The 25144-nt window shown below is 47.1% G+C and overlaps 1 protein-coding gene across 7 annotated transcripts in view; it reads right to left on the reverse strand.

The window, feature by feature from the left end:
• Positions 1 to 25144, reverse strand: part of LOC142580110 (FMRFamide receptor-like) — a 1221375-nt gene that overhangs the window by 580140 nt on the left and 616091 nt on the right. For all 7 annotated transcript variants that reach the window (XM_075690919.1, XM_075690918.1, XM_075690917.1 and 4 more), the window contains one exon: positions 9297 to 9391. The gene's annotated coding sequence lies outside the window, so the exon portion shown is untranslated. The remainder of the gene's footprint in view (positions 1 to 9296; positions 9392 to 25144) is intronic.

Genomic DNA, 25144 nt, shown 5'->3' on the forward strand with positions numbered 1-25144 from the left:
GTGACATCACTGTTACAGCCGCTTGTCCAAGCCCCCGTCTCTTTCAAAAACCGAAGTAGTCCCTTCGTTGCCTTCAGCTGCGATGTCTTCTGTCGGCGATACATGAAAATAGTTGCAACTGACAATGGTCTGTTGTTGTCAAGGTGCGCTAGAATGGACGCCAGGGACTGTCTCTGAACATTAATTAATTAATTAATTAATTAATTAATTAATTAAGTATTTCTTTATTTACACCATATTCTACAGGATACGAAAGCATTACCGTACCCATAGCCATTGGCTAGTCCCGGGTCCATAGTCAACTTATGTAATAAAACGCAGCACGCGAGCAAACAAAAAGAGCAGACATAAAACATAATAGTAATATTAACATAGGTAATTATGACAAGAATGTAAATATAAACTCTTATTCTATAAACTATTATATCCAGGACAGTCGCACAGAATGTGTTCTAGCGTCTCCTCGCAAAGACTGGCATTACATAGAGCGTTGTCGGTCATTCCAATGCGAAATGAGTAAGATTTCGTGAAGGCCACCCCTATCCATAAGCGATAAAGTAGGGTGGCCTCTCTTCGGCGGAGTCCAGTCGGCATACAGAGCTGCATCAAAGAGGGCAGGTCGTATTGACGATTGCTCTGGTTGGTCTGACTGCTTGGTGTGCACCATAGAGAGAGCTTGATCTCCTGTGCAAGCACTCGAAGTCTGCTGGCTGCATCGGACCGTGAAAGTGGTCTGGCCTCGTCCTAAAACTTTTTGTGCGCAAAAAACAGGAACGAAGAATAGGAGCAGCACAAGGACGAGCGAGGAGCACAAGGACGAACACAAGGAAAGCGCTCGTCCTTGTGTTGCTCCTATTCTTCGTCCCTGTCTGTTTGCGCACAAAAAGTTTTAAGATGAATCTGCTCCAACTAGGCCGACTCGCAGTTACGCCTATTCCTTTGCGTCTTCAAGAGCTGCCCGATTGGCATTATCGGTGTCTTCATTTCCTATGACGCCGCAGTGACTTGGCAGCAACTGAAACGTCACGTGTTGTCCTTTCTCGTGTGAGGTATGGAGTAGGCATCTAAGATCGAATACGAGCTGTTCGAATGGCCCGCGACGCAGAGCTGATAGCGCAGATGGTAGGGTTGCCTTTGAGTCACTGAAGATTGTCCATTGTCGAGGTGGTTCCCGATTGACGAAACTAAGTCCAGCGCGAAGAGCAGCTAGTTCCGCAGATGTCGAGGTCGTTGGGTTGTCAGTTCCAAAGCTGATGGTAATAGCTCTTGCTGGGACAACCAAAGCACCGGACGAACACTGGATATTTGTGGAATCATCAGTATAAATATCTACACTGTCCGCGTACCTCTCGCGCAGAAGAAGCAGAGACAGTTGTTTCAGCACAGGTGATGACACCTCAGACTTTTTCCCGATTCCTGGTACTCTGATATGGAGTTTGGGGCTGATAAGACACTAAATGGGTATCGATGGTTTAGACGCAGCGGTGAAGTCCGAGGGAAGCTTGTCGTTGTACTTGACGATAACTTTAGAGAATGACGCTTGGCGCCTGTCTGAAGGCACTGTTGAAAGGTGGTGATAGGGCGCACGTGCAAAATGTCTGACGTGCGTTCTCAGGGCTTCCACCGTAATGTGAGTTTGCATTGGATGGTCCCGAGCAATCGCAATAGTCGCCTCTGTTGACGTGCATCTGGGCACACCAAGGCAAACTCTGAGTGTTTGAGCTTGTGCTGCCTGCAGAACACGAATATTTGTCTTGCAGGTGTCGTTCAGTACAGGTAGACTACATCTTAAAAAACCGAGAGGGCTCTGTAGAGTTTCAGCATTGCGTCTACTGACATCCCTCACGTCTTTCCTGTCAAGTATTGAAGCAACTGGGAAGTTGCTGTCAGGCGCCGTTTCATGTAGGCCACGTGCGAGCTCCAACACAGGTCTCGGTCAATAACTACACCGAGAAATCTGCGGGTTCTGACATAGAAAATGGTCCGCCAATTGATCGAGATGACATAAGGACTCATTGGTTTGCGAGTAAATGCTACTAGTGCGCATTTTTCTGGTGATATGCGGAGACCTTGTTAACACAAGTAGCTCGCTGTCAAAGTTGCCGCTCTTTGAAGCCGCACACGTATCTGAGGACGAGTGACTGCCGAAATCCAGACGCAGGTGTCGTCTGCATATATTAAAATTTTCATGGTAGTTGGCAAGTATTCAGCAAGTCCAACAAGAGCGAGGTTGAATAGCGTCAGGCTGAGAGTACCGCCTTGAGGAACGCCGCTGGTGGTATAGCGTTGCATAGTTGGGCCATCGTCAGTTAACACATAGAATGATCTTGCAGATAGGTAACTTGCAATGCACAAAAAGACTCGACCACCTAGGCTAACCGTCGCAAGAGCGTCGAGAATGGCCTCATGTAATGCGTTATCGTATGCCCCTTTCACATCTAAGAATAAAGCTTCACATAAACGCTTCCGGGACCTTTCGTGCTGGACATATGAAACGAGAACAACTACACTGTCGATGGAAGAGCGGTCACGTCGGAAAGCAGCCATGCAATTCGGATAAATCTTGGAGTGTTCAAGGTGCCATGCCAGGTGGCTAAGGATCATCCGTTCCATTATCTTTTCTACACAGCTGGCCAGCGCTATTGGGCGGTAAGAGGTGAGCTCTAGTAGGAATTTGCCCTGCTTCAAGAGTGGCACCACGTGGCTTACTTTCCATTTGTCAGGAAAATTTCCCTCCTGCCATAAGGAGTTGTAAAGACTCAACAATTCTATCTGTGCGGATTCTCCGAGATAGCACAAGGCTCGGTATAATATACCATCTGGACCCGGAGATGATGAACGCCTGCAGAGAGCTAGTGCCGCCTCGAGCTCCTCCATTGTAAAAGGAAGGTCCATGCGGCAATCGCGGCAATACGGGACGTCATCTCGGGTTAGAGGATCTGGACGAGTCGCTTGGTCTGCGATCCGCGCACAGAAGTCTTCTGCGACAACGATGTCTTGCCGCCCTTGGTGAAAGCGCGAGCGCCTTGAACGGAAAACGCTGTTCCCGAATGCAACACAGTGTTTGCACCGTTTTCCAAATGTGAGACAGTGGTTTGCGGGGGTCAAGTGTCTGGAAAAACGTTGCCCAACGTTCCGACGCTAATCTATCCATACAACGCTGAATCTTGTTTTGCATCCCTCTGGCTGCCCTAAGGTCATGGATTGATTTTGTACCCCGATATCGACGTTCCGACCGGCGACGAAGTGCTCGAAGTCACTCTAATTCTATGTCGAGTTGTTTCGCGTGGAAGAGATCGTCATCATGTGAGTGGCGTTTTGCATCGTATCTTTAATTGTTTGCTCTAACCCAGAGGGTAGGCCCTCGCGGCAGGCATCTTCCATATCAGATTTGAAGTTGGCCCATTGAATCGTTCGAATGGTATTCCGTAGGCCAGATCTAGACGACAAGCCTTTGATGTTCAGATAGGTGGGAATGTAATCACTCCCATGTGTCTCAATATCTGGAAACCAAATTCACACATCAGGCGAGAGAATTGGAGGCGAAAGCAAGGTCGAGGCAACTGCCATATGTGAAGCCACAAAGAAAGGTGGGGCTACCATCGTTCAGGAGAGTAAGGCCATAGTTGTAGGCAATGCTTGCTAACTTTAGTCCTCTTGCATTTGTCCTTGTACTTCCCCATGCTGGATGGTGTGCATTAAAATCTCCTAAGATGACCCATGGGGCGGAACAAACACTCAATATACCTGCTAATCTTTTAGTATCGAAATTGCTGGAAGGCGATATATACACGCCTATCAGAGTAAACAAGAGTTTGTTCTTTTTATCTGTGATGCATATATATTGATTGTCGTCGTGGAGAGTAATTGGTTGCAAAACATAGGTGAGTTCACGACGAACAAAAACGACGATTTTGCTGCATGCACCAGTTGTTGATGGCATAATAAATTTGTACCCTGACAGTCTGATTTGTTTCGACAAGTTGGGCACACAAATGACGATGAGTGGAAACAAGTTGGGGTACACAAACTGACGAAAATCTGAAATTCGTGCTTTTAGCCCTCTGGCGCTCCACTGTGTGACCGACGCTGCCTTCACTTCTTTTCGGAAGGATGGAGTATGGGTAGCCACCTTTCTAGTTGAGGGATTGAAGCACTGGGCTTAAGGCGTCCAGTACTTTAAGTGCGCTTCGAGCAAATGGTGTCCCCATGTGCACTAAAATTGCTCGGATGGCCTCCATGAGGGAACGTAGCACCGAGGTAATTTGACGATCTGTTTTAGGGGAATCATCCATGGCCGGAGAAGGCTCCGGTGGGGCCGTGACCTTCTGAGGTTCCTTAGCAAGGGAGCGGCTCGGTAGCGTAGGCCATTGCTCGAAAGAGTCTTATCTGCTTCCTTCGTGGAAGTGGTGGGCCCATTCGCAGCGCGACTAAGTGGTACCGTAACGGAGTGGGTATCACTTCGCGCATGCGCCTTTCTTTAAGACGTAACATGGTGTCGACGCCGACGCCGGACTACTTCGGCTGCCTCTTTGTGGGACGAATCGTCTCTGGCCATTTGCTTGAGGACCGAGCGCTCCCTCTTGATGCGGGGGCAGTTTTTCGACGAGGCCGCGTGAGGACCGCTACAGTTGGCGCATTTCAGAACCGTGGCACCGCAGGTCTCTTCTGCATAAGGTTCTGCGCAACGGGGACACAATAGCGAGTTGGGACACACGCCCTTGACGTGCCCTGGCTTGAATTAGTGATGGCATTGAAGCGACTTCTGGATGAATGGTCGAACCGGATGTCGGAAATATCAGACTTCAACGTGGAATGGTATGCAATCCCCCTTGAAAATTACTTTTACGCATCTCGTATTCCCAAGGCGGTGCCCTTGCGTAATGATCGTGCCCTCGTTTTCCGGCTTGATGAGGCTAGGTAAGTCAACATTGGGAATGGCAATGTCGATGTCGTAAATTACACCGGCTATGGATGTGTCGTTGATCTGGGTAAAGAGACGCATTTTGATTCCGCCTAGCTCCGCGATTTCTTGACGTTTTCCAAGCGCACTCGGGTTTTACACGTCCGTGGCGAGTATATTCTTCCGTGGATTTATTCTGTTGTCCTTATTTGATCCCGAACCGCACATTCCAGAAAAATGGATAGGGCTTGCTTGTTCGTAGGTTGCTTGACGGTTCTTCCGGCATAAAAATGATGACGTGTGGCCAGCGTGCAGGCCTTGACTTCATAGTCGTTGTACTTGCAGGAGTTGACGGCACTGTGTTGATGATCTTTCTTTTCGCCCTCCTACTCCGGACGGGTATGAAGCCGTCGTCGGATGAGTCGCCTTCAGACATAGAGTACAGCTCGCTGTCTTCGGTGTCACTGGGGGAGCCAACTCGCTTCCTTGCGGCTGACGGCCGTGATGAATTCTGGCCAGGCGGGCCTCTGGCATGCTCCGCGTCCATGGTTGCAAGACGGGGAGGCGAGGCACCTCGAAAGGCGAAGTTTTCACCGAAAATTCGCAGAGCACAGAAACAAGTGTTCTGTCAAGAAGACACTTCGTCGTCTTCCGCGACGAGTCGAGTCATGCATAAAATCCGAGGTGGTTGACCCGCACATACGATTTCAACAATCGCGGTCTGCAGTAGCCACTGTCGTCGTGCTTGAGTGTTGTTTTATGGGCAGACGTTCGCCATATGAAGACGTGGTTTCGTCAGTCGCAGTCGGGCCCCCCTCTTATTCTCCTACGTCACTATGACGTAACAGTATTGTTACCAAGCGCTGCCAGAGACGAAGCTGAGCGCAGTACAGAAGACGAGGACGCTCGCTCATGTCGCGCGGACTGTCTGCCATCTTGAATGCCAGTGAACGCGTTGGAAATACCATGTAAATATATTTTAAACCTATCTTCTCCACGTGACATTTTGGTGGAGGTGGACTGGATGGAATCGTGGGCGAGTGAGGCAAAGAGAGGGGGACTCCCTATTTTTGCCTCAGCTTTCTTGTTCCTAATGTGTTGAAATCAGATGACATTAGTTATGAGGATGTGTAAACTCCTGCCTACCAGAGACAAGGTCATTATAGGCAAAGATAAATGTATATTTATGCAACAACACTATTCACTCTCGCAACGCACATCTATCGATAATTTCGCACAGAGTATATCAACTGAAGTATATGTTGACCTGATGTAAATCTGCCGATCCATCGGTAACCTACTTGCTTTTTATTACCTATATTTCAAATAGAAACGAATACACATTAGATGGAAATCAATCCAATTTCAGATGCTTTGCTTATGACCAGCATTCTGCTCCGACAATGCACGTATAATATAAAATGATTTCTTTTGTTTTTTTTATTTTTGCTATAGCATTCTATTGAAAATCTGCACTTAAAGTTCACTGAACAAGCTTCCATGCAAACCAATACTTGAAACATTTTTGCTGAGTAAACATTAGAAATATTTTGCCACCGTGCTATAAAACCTACAAACAGGTATAATATGCCTCAAAACGTCTGGCCTGCTTTACGACAGGAGTCAAAAATCGGGCCTCGTCATCCTGGAGTCTTAACAGGCGAGTAGGGCGACGACACGCGTGGTCGTCGTTGGCGGCGAGCACTACCCGTGTTCGCAAGGCATGCTCAGGCGCTTTTTACTATTGGCATAAAATGGCGTGGACATTGAGAGAACAAATAGTGACACTTCTGAATATGGCGGTGCCAGAAGCGCATGAAATATCAATTTTCACTGCAGAAAACAGACGCAGAAAAGACAACCGCCACTCCGAGTTTTCTTGTTTCTTACCTCAACAGTATTAAAAGTATGCACAACAGAAATACCAGCATGTTCGTGTGTGTTTTTGATCAATCACTAACGTATGTGCAGGACATCATTTTATAGGTGTGAGATCCTTGTGAACTTGATAGCAAGGAACAATAAAAGTAAACTGAACTGAAATGAACCCCGACCAACATATTGCAACCAACACAGTTTCTTGTTAAAGTGAAGCAAGCACGGACACCACCGAAATACTATACATATTGTATTCACGCAGAAAAGCAAATGTCACAGCAGAGGGCCACGTAACATCAGTTGCCTAAAACAACTGAAGGAACGGACGCAAGCGCACGTTTTTATTGTGAAAACCGAAAACCCCAATCAGCAAACTAGAACTTTCATTTTTTTATGACGTAAAATTGAAGGAGAGGTTGGCGCCTTTGTGGCACCAGGAACTACTATTCACAGGCCAAGCAAAATTAAAAGCACGAGAAACATAGAAAAATTCGGCAGAGACACTTAAGACTGCGCACCTGTGGGAATGCGAAAGCATTATGGTCACTTTTGCTAAATGTTTTTCTCTGCACGCTTCTTGCGCGCGCAGGCTCTCATCTGCGTTTTAACTGCGCCGCGGTAAGGCCAAATAAAAACGCGCCAAGTGTCTCAACGCGCTCGCTTGCCCGCGAGGAGTTCACAACTCGAAGACCTTCTCAGCGGCATTAAATAGGATATTAGTGCCTTTTATTTCATACGCACATTTTACACATTCGTGATGACGCGCCCATTGCATTGCGCCCGTGAGGACGCAGCCTACTCATTGGCTGCATCCTCACGGGCCCAATGACGCACCCACTAGGCCCACATTTATGGTATCTTCGACTGGTCGCCGATATACTACGAAGCAGAGACGGGCAGATCCGGAGTTCCGGGAACTCGGAGGTCAAGCGCGCAAGCGTAACGTGTGGCTCGCTCTCGGAGGAGAAAATGGCAGATGCGAAACCACGTGACTACTGCCAACGTCCCATGTTTCGCCAATCCAAAGCGCCCGGCGCCACTTTACCCCATGTTCCTACTTCCCAAACAAGAATCTCTCTCTCTGTCGGGAAAACCGCCGGTCGCGCCGTGAGACAAGTGTTCGTCGAGACGCCAGCATGCAGTAGCCTAGGTTGCCTAGGTTGCGGTGGACCATCGACAACATCAGCGACGCTGTGCTGTGATTACGTTGTGGGAAACGCTTCAGTCAAGACGACTGCTCCGACGGCAGCGCTCGACAATGGAGCAAAGCGATCGGGAAGAACCAGCCGAACGCAAGGCGCGCAGACTCTTTCAACCAGTGGAAGAGAACGCCGCTCGCGAGAGCGCTCTAGAGCGCTCAGAAAGGACCAGCCGAAGATAGCATTAGTCAACCAGGACGGTGGAGACTCCGTATCGTCAGGGAAGCGTGCTCGTTTAGCACGCCGGAGGCCTGCGTTCCACTCCAACCAAGACCAAAATTTATCTTTCTTTTCGACGGCCCTTACTTACTTTGCTTACAGAAATCTCCTTCACAATTTTGACGTCAATTCGAGTATTTTTTATGCGGTTTTACTCATTGCCCTCGGCCATTTTGGGTACCATCATTCTGCCGGGCCGTCGACTACAACGGCGTATTTTCTCGTAATTGGTCATACAATGCTTTCTCATTAAAACAATGGCGACACTCCAACACTACGACACTTTGCGGAGTTCGGCACACGAGTATAGGGGTTCGCGGCAATAATTCGCTCACCTGTTCGAATGACCTCGACACCAGAGCTTTGCTTCTTCTATTGCCGAGCCCCGTGCTACAGCTGTACCTTTTGTACTGCCGGCACTTTGTGCGCCTTTCTTTCCGCTCTAGATGAGCGCCAGCAGGAGTAAACGGCTGTTTCAGGAACAAATATGTCAACCTAGTTTCAGAATAGTTCGAGCGCAGTTGAGTCACGAAATAGATCAAACCATTTCCACTTCTAAACCTATTTTAAACGCGTTGACCTTGACGAATTATCGTTTAGTGTCACAGAATGTCACGTTTTCTAAACGCCATTCACATCAACACCTAAAGTAAGTCTTACGTGAAATAACTACACTAGCCAACGAGGTATGCGTGTCTGTCCATTAAAAAGTGATGCATCAGACATTGCCGAAGCAGATGCTCCAGCCAATGCAGGACATAAATCTCAACGTAAATCTGGCGTAGGAGAAGCTGCGGTGTACCACTGTGTTTACTTTATGAAATTGTTAAAATTGCGGCACAATGGCAGAAAGTGGTTGCGCTGCGCGCTCATTCATTTGCATCCCGTCCCGTTTTTCATTAACAGCAAGAAAATCTTTTTATTGTGAATTATGCCTTACCATTGCTCCAAGTTTGAGGTTCGCGGCTCCGAATCCTTGCTTCTGCGACTGCGATACAGTGTTCTGTCCCACACAGATCCACACAAATGCAGATATTTGAGCCAGTTTAAACAAGCTAACACTGCGACACAGCTGAATGTCCTCATGAGCAACCCACCTGTTTCAAAGATGCTCAGCGTTCTGCTAAGGCTGAAGCTCTTAGCAAGTTAGAGTCCATGATGCGTCGGTGGCACCGCGACGAGCCCGAAGTGCCTGTGCAAAGAGAGAAAATAATCATTGTTTAGGCTACAATATAACAACATGCGCACTCGAATAGGGTGCATATTTCACAAGAATAAATCGCTCATAACCTCTATACAAAGAATACATATAATCAAAAACACCTCAAACGAGAGTGAGTAACACCTTTGGAAGAGCTGAAAGGCAAGCCCTCGTTATATAAAAGGTCGGTTGCGCCCACGGTTGCGCCACAAGTTTTTATTTTTTTATTTATCAATTGCTGAGTGGTCGCTTCACGACTAACACCGTCGTTTTTGTTAGGGTAAAGTAAAAAGTAGGAAAGTGAACCCAAAGCATCACTCAGTGTATAAGGAATATGTCTGTAATAACACTCAGGTTCAGCTTTTCTCACAAGTAATCAGGGAATGAAACGCGCTTGACCAATTTCACGTAGAGCAGCCAACATTAGAAAAGCTGCAAGAGGAAATTGACAATGTATACTGGCTGTGCTTCAGTCAAAGTTACATACGTCTTGTGTGCAGTTAATTTTAGAGCGTTTACATTTCTTTCTTTACAGGTCGAGTAGATTGCGTGAAGCTGTATATTGTCTCTATTACACACCCATCCTGTAATAATCCCGCCCTAGGGATTGACACTAGAAATAAATAAATAAATAAGAAGAGAGGCGAGCAAAACAAACAAAATCATGTCTGCAGAGGCCAGAATCAAACATCATTCAATCAAAAAATAATGGGACAGCGCCGGTTGGATTCAATAATGGACGTCGCGCCAATATTATAGTCCTTGGCGCTGAGAACTGAAATAAGTTCCGTGGTCATGTACATTTTTTATGTCCTCCTGAGAAATTTTTGTTTTAAATTTCCTGACCCTGCGAGGGGTTGAAGTCTTGCATTGCTTTTGGCGAGAAAACTCGTTTTGCCATCTGCAGCCATGCTCCGAATGCAGCCTCATATCATCATCATCAGCAATCTATTGTCAAGTAATAGTGACGGTGAAGAAGGCAGCAAAACTTTGATTAACGAAACTAGCGTTTTATTACGCGAACTTGTGCCCTCAAAAGCAGGCTACACTGAAAGAACAACAATAGCGGGGAACACACTCGGCGATCGTCGAAAATCTCATCAGCGCGTCAAGCGCGTCGTCTCATAATCAGTTGTCGAATGTTTCAGAGTAATCGCTGGGACCCGCGCGTCTTCCACAAAGTTCTGCACTATTCGCGTCGCGCATATATGCAGTCAGATTACACAAGGTTCGGTGACAGACAGCGGATGGAACCATCGATAACGTTCTAGAAACTGCCGATACATGCCAGGTGCGTCCTGCGCTGTGCGATAACACTTGTTAGGCGGTGACAAGCGGTCATCCGGAAAAGATAAACAAGTACACATGTCACTATTTTATGTCCACTGCAGGAGGAAGGCCTCTCCCTGCGATCTCCGATTTTCCCTGTCGTACGCCAGCTGATTCCAACTTGCGCCAGAGAGGAGGAGGAGGAGGAGGAAAAACTTTATTTGCTCTAATTGGTTAGAAATTAGCGGTGGCAGATGTGGTCGGCCGTCTTCACGGTCTTCTTCCCAATCTGCGCAGGGTCGACGCCCCTATTCCAGGGCACCACTAAGGGTGGCTATACTCGGTGAGCGTGCCTTACTAGTCCATGATGGACTTTGGGGTCGCTGCTGGAGAGCACCTTCTCCCACTGCTCCGCACTCAGGTCGTCTATTTGAAGGAATTGTTGATTCTGAACGCATCCCCATGTAATGTGATATGAGGTGGCCTTGGCGCCGCACCAGGGGCAAATATCTCTGTACTGGGTGGGAAACATCTTGCTTAGTGTGTTTAGATTTGGGTATGTTCCTGTTTGCAGCCTCCTCCAAGAGGTTGCTTCGTGCTGATTTAGGCTGTTGTGATGTGGAGGGTATTTGATTCGGACCCCCTTATAGTAATTCAGAATGTCTGAGTAGCTTTGGTTGACTGGTATGGGGTTCCTCAGGGTCGGTGCTTGTGGCCGCTCGGTTTGTGTGCTCTCGAGCTGTCTTGTCCGCCCTTAGGTTCCCTTCTATTCCAGCGTGTCCCGGTATCCAGAAAATTGTATGCTTGACTTTGTTGTTAGCCCTACAGGAGCGGAGGATGTGAAGCGCTCTGCGTCCTATTCTGCCGTTCATGTAATTCCGACAGGTAGCTTGCGAGTCGGTGACTATTGTTAAAGACCTCTCGGATTGGTAGCCCTCCACTGTCGCTAGACCAACGGCTATTTCCTCAGCCTCCGTTACCGAGCAGTCCTTCATTGACGCGCTGCTGATCTCTTTGTAGTCCTGGCTTATTACTATTGCAGCTGACTTTACTATGTTTGTGCCTCTTTGCTTGGCGTATACTGCAGCATCTGTGTATGCTGTTGTGTTTTTTGTGGCCAGGTACTTTTCGACGTATTTCGCCCTTGCGTCCCTTCGCGCCGTGTGAAGGTTTAGGTCCATGTTTTTGGGTAGGGGGCTAACAGTGTATGTTTTCCGATATTCATCAGGAATCCTCTCCGTTCTTTGCGTTTCTTTGACTGATTCCGCAAAGCCTAGCCTTATTGGCAGTTCCCTTCCCGTTTTGGTCTGCTGGAGTCTCATGAGCTGTGCGATATTTTGGGCTTCTTTTAGTTCTTCGAAGGTGTTGCTTAAACCAAGTGCCACTAGTTTCTCTGTCGATGTATTGTTCGGCAGGTGAAGTAGGAAGAATTTCGTAATTTCATCAGCCTACCTAGTCTTCTGCCGTCCTCGACTGCGCTTATCTTCTCTTCGCACCCATTCTGTAACTCTAATGGTCCACCGTTTATCCACCCTACGCACAACATGGCCTGCCGATTTCGATGTTATAGTCTTAATGTCAATTAGAATATCGGCTATTCCCGTTTCCTCGCTGATCCACACCACTCTCGTTCTGTACCTTAACGTTACGCCTAACATCCTTCATTCTATCGCTTTTTGTGCGGTCTTTAACTTGTTCTCCAGCGTCTTTCTTAACTTCCAAGTTTCTGCGCCGTATGTTAGCACAGGTAGAATCCATTGATTTTACACATTTTTTTTTTCAGTATTAGTGGTAAACGTCCAGTCATGATCTGGGAATGCCTGCAGTGCGCACACCAACCTATTTTTATTCATTTGTAAATTTCCTTCTCATGATAAATGTCCCCTGTGGGTAATTAATCTAGCTAATGCACTCCATCAGAGACTCTAGAGGCTGACTGCGGATCTTCAACGCTTGTTCCCTTTCTAGGGTCTTGAGGATTATCTTTGTATTCTGCATATTAACCTTCAACCCAACTCTTAGTCTTTCTGTGTTAAGGTGTCCAATCAGCTGTCCCAATTCGTCTACAGTATTGCAGAACAGGGAATGTAATCTGCAAACCGAAGGTTGCTGAGATATTCGCTGTTGATTTTCCGTGCTGCGCCTTCCCAGTTTAATAGCTTGAATAGTTCTTCCAAGCACTTCTTCCCTTTCCTCATAGGTATCTTTCTACTTTTTTGTGAAGAGTCAGGGTAGCTTTGGAATCTTTGTAGATATTTTCCATGGTATTCGCGTACGCCTCCTGTACTCCTTGAGAACTTAATGCATTTATGACTGCCGGTATCTCTACTTAATCAAATACATTCTCATAATCTATGAAATTCATATAGAGGGGTTGATTGTACTCTCCAGATTTCTCAGTTGCCTCATATATGACACATATTCGATTCATTGTAGAGTATTCCTTCCTGAAGCCAGCCTCTTCTCTTGGTTGGCTGAAGTCAAGTGTTGCCCTTATCCTATTAGAAATTGTCTTGGTGAATATTTTACGCAATATTGAATGTAAACTAACGGCTCTATAACTTTTCAACTTTTTAACGTCTCCTCTTTTGTTGATTAGTATAATGTTGGCATTCTTCCAGTTGCCTTGAACCGTTGAAGTGATGATACATTTCGTGTGAAAGGCTGCAAGCTTTTGAAGCATAATATTCCCTCTGTCTTTGATTAAATAGGCTGTTATTCCATTTTCTCCTGCCGGTTTTTTCAGGTTCATGTCTTGCAAGGCCCTTCTGACCTCATCGCTAGTTATAGGAGCCTCTGGATCCTGTTCATTACTACTTCGAGTGGAAGAAGCGTGGCTGCTCTATATACTGTACAGTTAGGTATAAAATTATTTTGCTGCTGATATTATATCTCCGAATCGCTGACGATATTAGCTTGCTTATCTCTGAGTGCAGACACCTTTGAGTGGAGACGTGCTATGCAGTTTTCTTCTCACTGATTTCATGCAGCATCCTAAATTTGCTGCTTCCTCAGTCTTCCTCACATTTTAATTTCAAATATCCCTTACAGTCTCCTTGCTGATAAGTTTTGACATTTCCTTAAATGCTCTGTACTTTGAGTTGGACATTTTCATTCTTTGTCGTTTCTTTAATAGGCCCTCTGTTACTTCGGAGAGCTTACCTACTGGTTGCCTTGGTGCCTTACCTTCCACTTCAATTGCTGCTTGTGAAGCCAACCTAGTTACGGTTTCATTGATTACCTCTGTCATCTTCATTTATCTGTTCTTAGGCTTGAAGCTAAACATTTCTACTGCGAGCAGCAGCTTGAATTGGTCTGCTGTCACTCTTGCTGCATCTTGGTTGGCCTGTTTCTTCTTGACCAATTTTACTCTTTCTCTCTTCATACTGAGGTGAATACTAGACCTCACTAATCTACGGTCACTGCCGTTTACTCTACGTAACACTTCTACATCCTGCACTATGCTGGGATCGGCACAAAGTACGAAATATATTTCATTTCTCGTTTCTCCATCAGGGATTTCCCAGGTCCACTGCCTGTAGCTACACTTCCTGAAGAAGCTATTCATTATTCGGAGCTTATTCCTTTCCGCGAATTCTACTAACGTCTCTCCTGTAGCGTTCGTAGAATCAATGACGTAGCTATCAATTGCTTGTTCACCAGCCTCCGTTCTGCTCTCTTTCGCATTGAAGTCGCGCATGACTTCAGTATACTTAGTTTGCACCCACTATAGCCCACCATAGAAGTTTAAATACTGCCGCTAGAGACTAAAAAGTGCGCTCACGGGCTGCATGTTGTGCACGTACCACCACTTTTTTGAAGATCGTTGGTTTAAGTTAGGTTAAAGAACCTGTACAGTGCTCAGAGCAGATACAGGGAGTGGAAAAGAGGTCGACAATGCGGGACGCACCGGAACTTTTTGATAATACCACAGGGAATTACGCAAAAAGAAAATGTTGCGCACCTTTTTATGCTTAGTAACTGTGCAGACTGCGTTTTTGAGGAGACACAAAATCGTACATTTTCTTTTTCACGTTGTGAGGAGCCTCCATTATTGCCGCATAGATTAGTTCAGAACCCTTTTATCGGATGAGCCTTGAAGCGACAGGTCCGAGCATCACTGAATTGCGAAGGAAAAAATAAAATGTGGCTAGAGAGGTTTCTTGCCTATCGTATATTTTTCTAGCTAAATCTCAAAGGCCATCAATTTCAATCACTCTTTTCTTAAAAACAAGAGTGAGGGCGCTGCGCGCCTTCCTACTTCTCTCGCTATTTTGCCTCCTTTTCTAGCGAAAGTTCTGATCATTGAGAGCCCAAGCTAAGCCATGAGGACGCATAAACGGGCGGAATAAATGGAAGAGATAAAGGAACTTACAATAGATCGGCGTATCGCACACCAGTAGACCACGGAGAGCTGCTCTCTTAGTTGTCTCATCTTGTAGAGATGACGGGGAATATAAGGAAAGTTCTGTCTACACAGGCAGTGGAGATTGAACACAGCTAAGAAAAGTGCAAAGCAACGGTATAGCTTGCGATGCGTAGGACTTGACGTGCACTATATTCCCGCTCGCACTGCGTTTTTTCACGCGCCAGGACTTCTCTCCACTCTTTCTTATCTGATCGAAGAAGCGATTCGGAGCGGCTTCGGTGAGTTCAGCCGTTTAGAGGTGTTTCGCGGCGAGTCCTCAGTGAGCAAAAGCGAGCCTCGATGCCGAACGCTCAGGCGCAACAGAGGGCCGAATCATTCGGCACCGGATGCGCACACATTCCGTGTCTCTGTTTTTTGTGTTCATCGGTTAGCCTGTCTTTGGAACTGGTATTCCTGCACACCACACACGCAAAAACAGCACACAATGACAGCGGAATCGCCGTGAAGCATACGAAGGTAAAGAAGAAAGGAAATATATCACCCTCAGTTAAAAGACGAGAGTGAAAGGGGAAAAAAAGCTCACTGTTGTATTAAAAACTGTAGAAATTGGAAACAGATAACACACAATATCAATTGGTGAGAGAAACGGCAGCACGACTGCCGTCAGAACGACAGCCCCAATGGAGAGCGGCTACGGCGCTGATTGGGCAGCCGGCACCGCTCGAGATCTGTGCACTTTCGTTCCCACGAGTCATGGAACCTTTCATAGAGCGTATTGATTACTCCTGACTAAACGAGAGGAATGTGGCTTCGATATTATTTATTTCATCGCCTAGTAATTAGCCGTCGGCACTGCAGAGGAATGAGAGAGTGCCATGGGTAAAGAATCCATTACGTCTTTTTGCAATCGCTGCATCTGCAGCTAGAAAACAAATGGTACGTATGATGAAAACCTTTCGGGAATGCTCTGAGGCCATGTTTGCCTGAATGACGGCTGGAGGCTGACTTCATTGGGTATCGTACTGTAGAATGAGCATTGGGATTTACGCGTGGACCGGTGGTGTGAAAATATCTGCTCCAATGCACTCACTTGCGCTGGAGTCTTTCCGTGTTATACAGCGAATGTAACAGACGACATACGCTCCCAAGTGTGATGCTGAACAGGCATGCTCCAATAAACTGTGCAAGAGAAACAAGAACGACTGTAAGAATAAAGACGAGTGCAGCAACTGGTTGGCCTGGATCGTATAATGACTTTCTGCGCGCAATTCCGACTCGCTTAAGGAAGTTATTGTTGAATGAATTCTGGGGTTTTAAAGGCCTAAACCACGATTTGATTATGAGGAACACTGTAGTGAGGGAATAATTTTTACCACCAGGGTATCTTAACGTGCCGCCAATGCAGGGAACACGGGCGTTTTTGCACTTCGCCCGCCCACATCGAAGTGCGGCCGCCGCGGCGGGGATTTGATCCCGCGACCTGGTGATCAACACCACCGTCGCCGCTATAGCACAGTGGCGGCTAGGCTTACTGTTCAGTCATTACACAGTGCGAGAACTATCGTGTATCAGTTGCAGTGTGAACATCCAAATACGTTGTTTACGATGTGTAATCAAAGCCTCAAAATTTTCAAGCGCTTATAAGATCTCAAAGGCTGGAAAATGGCAGGTGGGCAATGGACAAATGATCTGGGCTGTCCGCAAAGAGCCAAAGAGTAAAGCGTAGAAAAGGAGAAAAGAATTTAGGATGTGAGAAGTGTCTATGAGTACGAAAACGGTAGGACGGTGACCACATCCTCAGGCAGCCGCGATGCTTTCGGAAAACACGCCGTTACTGTTAAAGCAATTCAGGCTCACGTCGCCTAGTGCCCGGACCAACCAATTCTGCTTCCCACAATGGAACACTTGCCGAGTGCGTAGATAGCGGTGCTGAGCGTTGTCCTTTGCGCAAAGAAAGGACAACGCTATGAAAGAACGCAAGCAATGTCTCTCTTTGCTAGCATAAACTTCACAGTCGGGACTTGTGGTCATTCCAGAGAAGTAAAACGCATTCGTCCGAGACGTAGACAGGATAAAAGATTTATATCATTCTACGGTATGCCGGGGGGAACGCATAGCTCTCGGTAAGTATCCTGGGATCAAATGCACAGGTGCAAGCTCGCATAGCTTTATCGGGGCATCTGTTCTTCACAAGAGAATAAGAACGGAGTCAAATGCCTGTATGGATGATCGAGCGGCTTCACAGGCTCCGTCACTTACAGTTATATATATATATATATATATATATATATATATATATATATATATATATATATATATATAGAAAAAAATGAAATTATGGGGTTTCACTTGCCAAAGCCACTTTCTGATTATGAAGCACGCCGTAGTGGAGGACTCCGGAAATTTAGACCACCTGGGGTTCTTTAACGTGCACCTAAATCTAAGTAATATATATATATATATATATATATATATATATATATATGTGTGTGTGTGTGTGTGTGTGTGTGTGTGCGTGTGTAAGCATAATAACAGTAATATACTACCGCAGTGACTTCACATCTATTCAAAATCATCGCAGTTTCCATTCTCAGCTGCCCGATTGTGAAATACCCATATTCACAACTTGCGGGGGGGGGGGGGGTTCTTCTCCTGATACGCAAAGTACTGCCGGGGAGCGCCCCCCTCCCCAACAGATCGTTGGGGTGGGGAGAGCTTGCTGACTCATGGGTGGAAGTGCCGTAAGCAATGGGGCAAGCGCGACGGCTGTCATCTGTCCGATCTGTTGTTTTCGATTCGATATCTGAATATATTAAGCAAGAACCACCCTTGCAGCTGCTCAACTATAGACAGCGTCATCTTTGCAAACATACACGCAGCCACTACAGAGACTTTGAGTAATAGCAACAATGGAGCATCTTTCAAGGCTGCCGACAGATTCAGGTCTTGTTGGCGTCTTGGATATCGGGGGCGAGGACTTACGGAGTCGCCATCTGTAGGAAGCGTCTCCCTTGCGTAGCATAAGGGATAACAAGGCGCCTTCCTCATAAGATTGGCTTACGGCGCTTAATAAAAACACCACGCTGCAGCCCTACTAGACATTTTTGTAAGTACTCTCAATATTACGGAAGTTTTTTACTGTCAAAATAATAATTTCGGGCAAACTGACAGCACAGAATCATTTACAGACGCTATCTATTTACCGAACGCGTAGAGTCAACGCCACTGCGCGCGGTCGCCGCGATGGAGCCTCCCGAACCGATTTCTTGCGGGAAAGGTAGGCAAACGCTGAAAGCAAGCTTTGTGAAACATGTTCTTATAGTGATCCAGGGAAAATACGGGGAAGGCGGGAGATGGAAATTCAAGACGATGAGCAAACGACAAGGTGAAAGCAGGAGCCAATGTTTCGAGAAGTGGAGTTGTCTTCTTCAAGGCGACATACGCTTTCCTCGCCACAGTATATATAGGTAGGGCTCTTATAAAGGGGCAAGGGTGTAAGACGGGTGGGTGCGGGAACAAGTGAAGGTGTGTTAGCGTGTCGTACTGGGAATAAAGGAATGCTGTGCAGAAGGCCAGGGACCCGGCCATCTGTAAACCACGTGTCATGAATGAAGCCTCAATGCAGCGATCGCACGGGTTCGCAGCGACCGACTGCGCGTCGGCGTGCATGTCCGCGCACAATGTTTTCGTTTGGCTGCCACCGCATTTTCGCACCGTGCTGAGAGCTTTAGGGCGCAGAATATGAACATTTGACAGTGCACACGCAACCATCGTGGCGTGGACGCTATCAGAGCTGTTCAAAAATAATCTTTCATTATAGGGACTTCGAAGCCTACGGCGACTGTGATGTGGCATCGTGACGATTCGATTTCTCGTCTTTTCTTATGTAAATTCTTGGACGTATCAATAATATTTCTCCAGTTGCGTCGCACTGTATGTTTATCGGTCTTCACAGCGAGCGGTTTCCGGCTGCTCCTTTTTCGTAATCCAGTACATTAGTTTATAACACAAACATATGACCATGTGCCATGCCTTCTTTAAATGTGCTTCTTAGTGCTCCCTTTCCATTCCAGTGAACTTACCAGCATATAGCATCAACAAGTGCGTAGACCAAACCGGGACTACTGTAGCCGGGCAACGGGCGCAGGCGAGAGCCGCAGTGCACGTTTTCTGCTACTCACCGAACATCGCAGTCCCGACGCCGTAGCAGAAATCTTCCTCGCATTCATGCTGTCTGCATACCCGAGTTGTAGCCGATGGCCGTTTGTTGGCTCTAAGTTGCGCGAGCCGAGCTTCACGCATCTTGTCCCGCGGTTACGTGTGAATGAGACTGACAACGGGCTCCGTTGGTACGTCCGGCACTGCGGCACCGAGCAGTAGCCTACCATGCTGCCTGCTTCTAAAGGCAGCCGCTACCTATTATATTACTTTTAAATGTTGTCAAGCAGACGCCCAAGGCGGGAAAGCCTCACCACTTAATAAGAACCGCAGCACAGCTCGGACTTAGAAATTTCGTTTTAAGCTCGCTTCGGCACTTCCGAAAGAGCCGCTATGCCCACGTGATCCCCCATGCCACGTCACGCCGACGGTGGCGTCAACTTTTCCAGTGGTGGAGCTCGCCCCCAATATTCAAGGCTTACTGGAACTCGAGGTGAATGTGCAGGAACTACATCAGGTTTGACGACGACCTGGCAAACGTGCGCTTTCATGGTTACGATGCGAAAAGAGCCGCAATGACACAGCTACACCTTGTGCGTGGTTTTCTTGTTGGTAAGCAAGCAAGAACGCAAATAGCTATTCGGACGTGCCATATAAGCCCGCTTGCAGCTTTGACCGCAATGTGATTTGCAATAAAATGGTAACGCGCTGCGTTTAAACGCGGTAGCATTAAGGGTACCGATGTCTTGAAAAAGCTGATGTCGGCGGCGGACGTCGCTTCGCTAAACATCATTCCGGAGCACAACCACCCAGCCCCAACGCGCGGCTCAGAGACAGTGCTGAAATTATTAAATTCCTCAAAGGGACATGCGCCAGAAAAATCTAAAACTACAGCCTAAACACAACCTACAGACAGGATAGCGTCGGATTGTAATATGTAATTCGAACATATTAGGAAACATAATTTTGTTACGCGGAAACTCCAGCACGAACCCCTTTTCGATCATTTCTACGATCCATAGAGCAGCTATGGCTACCGAGATTTGCGCGTGCCGGCGTGCACAAATCTCACATGACATAAGGCCGGTTGCTTGCAAACACCTCTAGGTGACGCTCGCCTCCGCCACATCGCGGCCCACGCAAGAGGCGGCGTTTCTACTAGAAAGCTCACCTTCGGGCATAGAGTTCGCCGCCAGCGTTTTACGGTAAATATAACGGTTACATAAGCTGCAGTTGCCGGGAAGCGTGAGAAGTGGTCGGAGATCTTTGAATGATATCGCGTTCCACTATTAAATGGCCCCTCACGAGGCCCCATAGCAAATTTTGTTTATATACTGGAAGTTGTTACGTGTCCTCTGGGGAGCGTTCTGCCGCAAACATTTTTCAAATCGCCTCATTAACAGCCAGGATACAAATATTTCAGTGCCGGGAAACCGATTTCAGCAGGCGGACTTCACTGCCAAGCAAGACGCTCTCTCCACACGCCCCGTGTAGCCTTCGCAAGTGAAATTCCTTCCCTGCGTTCTCCCATACCAGACCTCGACGATGGCGTGACGCATACGTCACAGGTCCCGCCTTCATTTTTTGTTGCTCGTCGCTTTTGTTTTTCGACGCTACGCATTTCCGGTGACGGCGTCGCGCGTGAGCTGTTGCCTAGTTCGCGCAGCGCACGATTTTGGGTGCTGTGGACAAGGAAACACGACTAGCGGTATAATTCAGTGCTACACCAATACTGAGGCAGAAGAAGCGAATCGCAGGGCATGATTACGGCGCTTGAACGCGGTAGAAAATCACATAGTTACGGTACCTACGCACGTGATCGCACGACCGTGAGAACAAGCAGACGAACCGGAAGTACATCTCTTTGCTTCAGTGCGAAGTGAAACGAAAAACACGCACACATTCTGTTTGTGGTTTTATTATTTCTCTAAACTTCAATTTGTCGATTCAAGCAACAGATCGCACAGATAACAGATGCTGTCTTGAATAATTCTCGAAGTCATCTGTCACCACGAGCGACGTCACACTGCGAACACCAGTACGTAGGCGCAGGCACACTAGTACGGCATCCTCCGGCTTGGAGCGCGGCGGCCGCGAGCACAAACAAAAACGGCGTTTGGTTTGAAATTTCAGATCTTTGCGCGGCGCTTAGCGATGCAATATTTTGCAGACACGATCGTTATCACGCAATGTATGATCTGCGCTTGTCAGCTCAAGATGGCCAGACCTGGTAAGGGGCCCTTAAAAGCGAAGATTTGGCGTCCTTCCAAGTTCTTTAGTTGCTGTTATGGAATTGCACTTAGGAAGGCCCAGGAATTTGCGCAGAACTTTGACCTGTATATCGGTCTTATTGGGAATTATTCAACAAGATGCATGCCTCGATGAGAAAATATACACATCGTCTCTGCAAGGGGTTACGTTAATGTGCGGTGCTGAAGTAGTTTGAAATTTAAACGTTAGATTGCCAGCGCTTTTTTTCGAGGAAGCCTCGCTTCCCGGCAGAGGCGTCATGCCGAAGGAGCGCTCAGGCTGGTTTGAATGTGTGCAACATCATGAATCACTACACGCGAATTAGATCAATTATTCAATGTCGCAATAGCTTATATTACGATAGTAATTACAAAGACAAGTGCATGACAATAGGTGCAACATTTTTTAGTACGTAGTCATTACGAATAATAAACGAAGACTCAAAATCACAGGACTTTGAGGCGGCACGGAGAGCACTAATCTTGTGTCCATCTGTCAGTGTCTTTATATTGCGCGCTACTTTGTTAATCGTAATCTAAGCAGTACAGCTAAAGCTCCATGTAATGCAGTTGCTAAAATAGGCACTTCATTTCGTTACATCAAAATTCGCAACATTGAAGCTCAGCTATTTTCAACGTACAAGCATTTTTTTTTCTTTTCCTTTTTTTTACGGAAGAAAGGTGCGAGGTCGAGCTAGTTAGTAATCCGTGATGTGCACAGCGTGATATCATAAAAAGGACGGAAAAGAATGACGAAGACAAACGGCAATTTACAATTGCTCAATTCAGTTATGACAGCACACCTTCTGCCACCTTATCCCAAAAGGGACTTGTTTACCTGGAATGCACAGAAGGAGGTACCCGGTGTTGTGCCTAACGATAGCATATGTTCTCTTTGTTTTGTCAGGCATGGTTCGGCAGTTGCAAGTGCTACGAGAATAAAATTTAGTAAGAAGTCAGTGCTCGGTCTACGTCGTGCCTTTCCGTTCTTTGTCCGCAGTGGCACTCTGTACTTCATCATTATGCAAGGAGATCTAAATACAACCGATAAACTAGGAGTACTAAAGAAAGCCGCAGTATCGCGCGCAAGGCGAAGTATCGAGTGCAATGGCAAATTAGTGTACAGCTATACAAATTAAGCATAGTAGTTTTATCGGCCATATAAACTTGGACACGTTCACTTACTAACTGAATTAACAAGCATATAACGTCAGCGCGCACAAGGAAACATGAACATCACATTCGATGAGCGCGGCACTCACAGTCAAGACGCAAGCGCGGCAGCAACAGCAGCGAGTGAAGTGACCTTTCTGGGGGCTATAGGCGCCGACTACTCAGGGGAGGGGGGGGGGAGGCTCGGTCCCGGGAGGCGGGGGGACTCCGGGAGAAACTTAATGATTTCTCGACAGAAATCTCTCGACAGAAACTTCATGATTTCTTCTTGAAACTTGCCCCTGGACTAATTCAAGAGGTTCGCGTGAACCTCTGGAAAAATGTCATTGCTGTTGATACTACTAATGACAAGATGGTGCAAACTCTACTTGGTTTGTCTGAAATCTGTGGGGTCCACACGCGTCCCTACATACCCCAGGGTACAGATATAGCAGCTGGTGTCATATCTGATGTGGACTTGGATCTCAAAGACGACGTTTTTAAGAACATGATCGTTTGCACGCCACCATGCAAAATAATTAGCGTTCGAATGCTAGGCTCGTCAAAGTGCATGAAGATACTTTTCGCCTCTGGAAAGCTGCCTAGTCATATATATGCTGGTCTTGTGCGCTATCCTGTTCGATCTTTCGTACCACGGCCTTTGCAATGCCATAAATGTTTTAAGATTGGTCATGTTCAGCGCTTTTGCACCAGAGATCTGGTCTGTGCCAAATGCGGTGGGAATCACCATGTAGATTCCTGTGAAAGTCAGCCATATCGGTGCCCTAACTGTAATGGTGGACACTTGGCAACGGATAAAGGATGTCCCTCATTGAAGAATGAACTAAAGGCACTAAAAGAGAAAGCCAAAAAGAGGGCAGCAGGAGATGAAAGCTTCCGTCGCCGTAGTGCTGCCCCAGAGACTGGAAAAGCAGCGCGTTCAAAGAGTGAGAGAGAAACAACGCATCAGAAAGTAGGGGGGCGGACCTTCTGTCTCTCAGACACATCGTGGCCAGCGCTTTCATCGAAACTGCTGGAACAAGTATCTACAAAGACTTCGACCACAGTGGAAAGCACTGCAAACACAGCACCTGAACCGGTATCAGCCAACGACGATGTGCAACTTGTCAATCTTCTAAAGATGCTTGTCAACGTCATCAGTTCGTCATCTAATCGCCGGTCGCCAGACACCGCAGCGTCAGCAGCAGAGCAACTTTTAGAGGCACTCGTTCCTGTCCTCGACGGCCTTCGCTAGACGTTTTACTGGAAACAATTCCAACAGTTGTCAGCAGCCTCGCCCCTTTGTGCTGCAATGGAATGTCAGGTCGATGCGACCGCGCCACGCTGATCTAGTCCTTCGACTAATCGCTATGAAGACTCCACCAGACATTATAGCGTTTCAGGAAACTAACGTAAGGAAAGACGAATATCGATTGCCAGGCTTCGTGGGTGTCCACAGTAACACTCGATGCGCGGAACCAGCTTGTGGCTCTTTCCAGTGTGTGGAGGCGCCGCACACGCGCAATGCTTCAAAAGCATCAGTGTACGTTCGTGCTGACTAGGACTTCGCGGTTATTGACACAGACGGCATCTGTGACGATGAGTTTGAATGTGTAGCTGTTACTGTGAGCCTCAGAGGTGTGTGTACGACGGTGGTAAGCATATAAAGCAGGCCTACACGTTCTTCCGATACCTCGCTACTTGAGTGCTTAGTGTCTCGGCGTGGTGCATCGTTTGCGTTATGCGGAGATTTTAATGCCCACCATCCACAATGGTGTAGCCGTCCCCAAGACAATCGTAGGGCAGAGATTAACGAGTCCATTATCAACAACGATCTCCAAATACTGAATGACGGTTCCCCTACATTTGTAGGTAAAGGAAAGGAGTATTCCACTATAGACCTTGCTATAACAACGAGAGATGTGTGTTTAGCCTGGTCATGTGAACCCGACCCGTGGGGCTCAAATTACCTACCCATTTGGTTAACACCAAGACATACCGCGGGTCGCCAGGATGTCGTTTATACAGTTACTAACTGGGACAAGTTCCGACAGCTGATCTCAGAGGCACCATCTCAAGACAGCCTATTTAAACTTATGAGTGAGTGCTTACAAAAAGCTACAGTACAACGGCGACGAAATATCGGCAAACCAAATCCCTATCTAAGGCTTTTGCGGCTCCGCGCATCTCGACGGCGCGCTTATAGACGGGCGCAGCGCTCTAAACGACGCGCCGACTGGACTAAATACAATGATGCAGCCATACGGCGGCATACAAAACAGTTTCGTCGCAAGAGCTGGGAAGCTTTGTGCAGTTCGTTGCATACTGGAAGTGGTTTTGGAAATGTATGGCGCATACTGAAGGCTCTTCGCACTCCTGAAATCTGCAAGAATCCTACGGCTACATTGAGCATAGCGACTGGCCAGTCACCAAAAGTAATAGCAGAGGCATGTGCAGACATTTTCGTCTCTCCTGCATCCAGTGACACCACAATTAGCGACCTTCCTTCTTTGACAAGTCACAGCACCGTAACCGCTTCCTACGGTC

Source organism: Dermacentor variabilis, chromosome 4 (assembly GCF_050947875.1).
Source record: "Dermacentor variabilis isolate Ectoservices chromosome 4, ASM5094787v1, whole genome shotgun sequence".
NCBI classification, from domain to species: Eukaryota; Metazoa; Arthropoda; class Arachnida; order Ixodida; family Ixodidae; genus Dermacentor; species Dermacentor variabilis.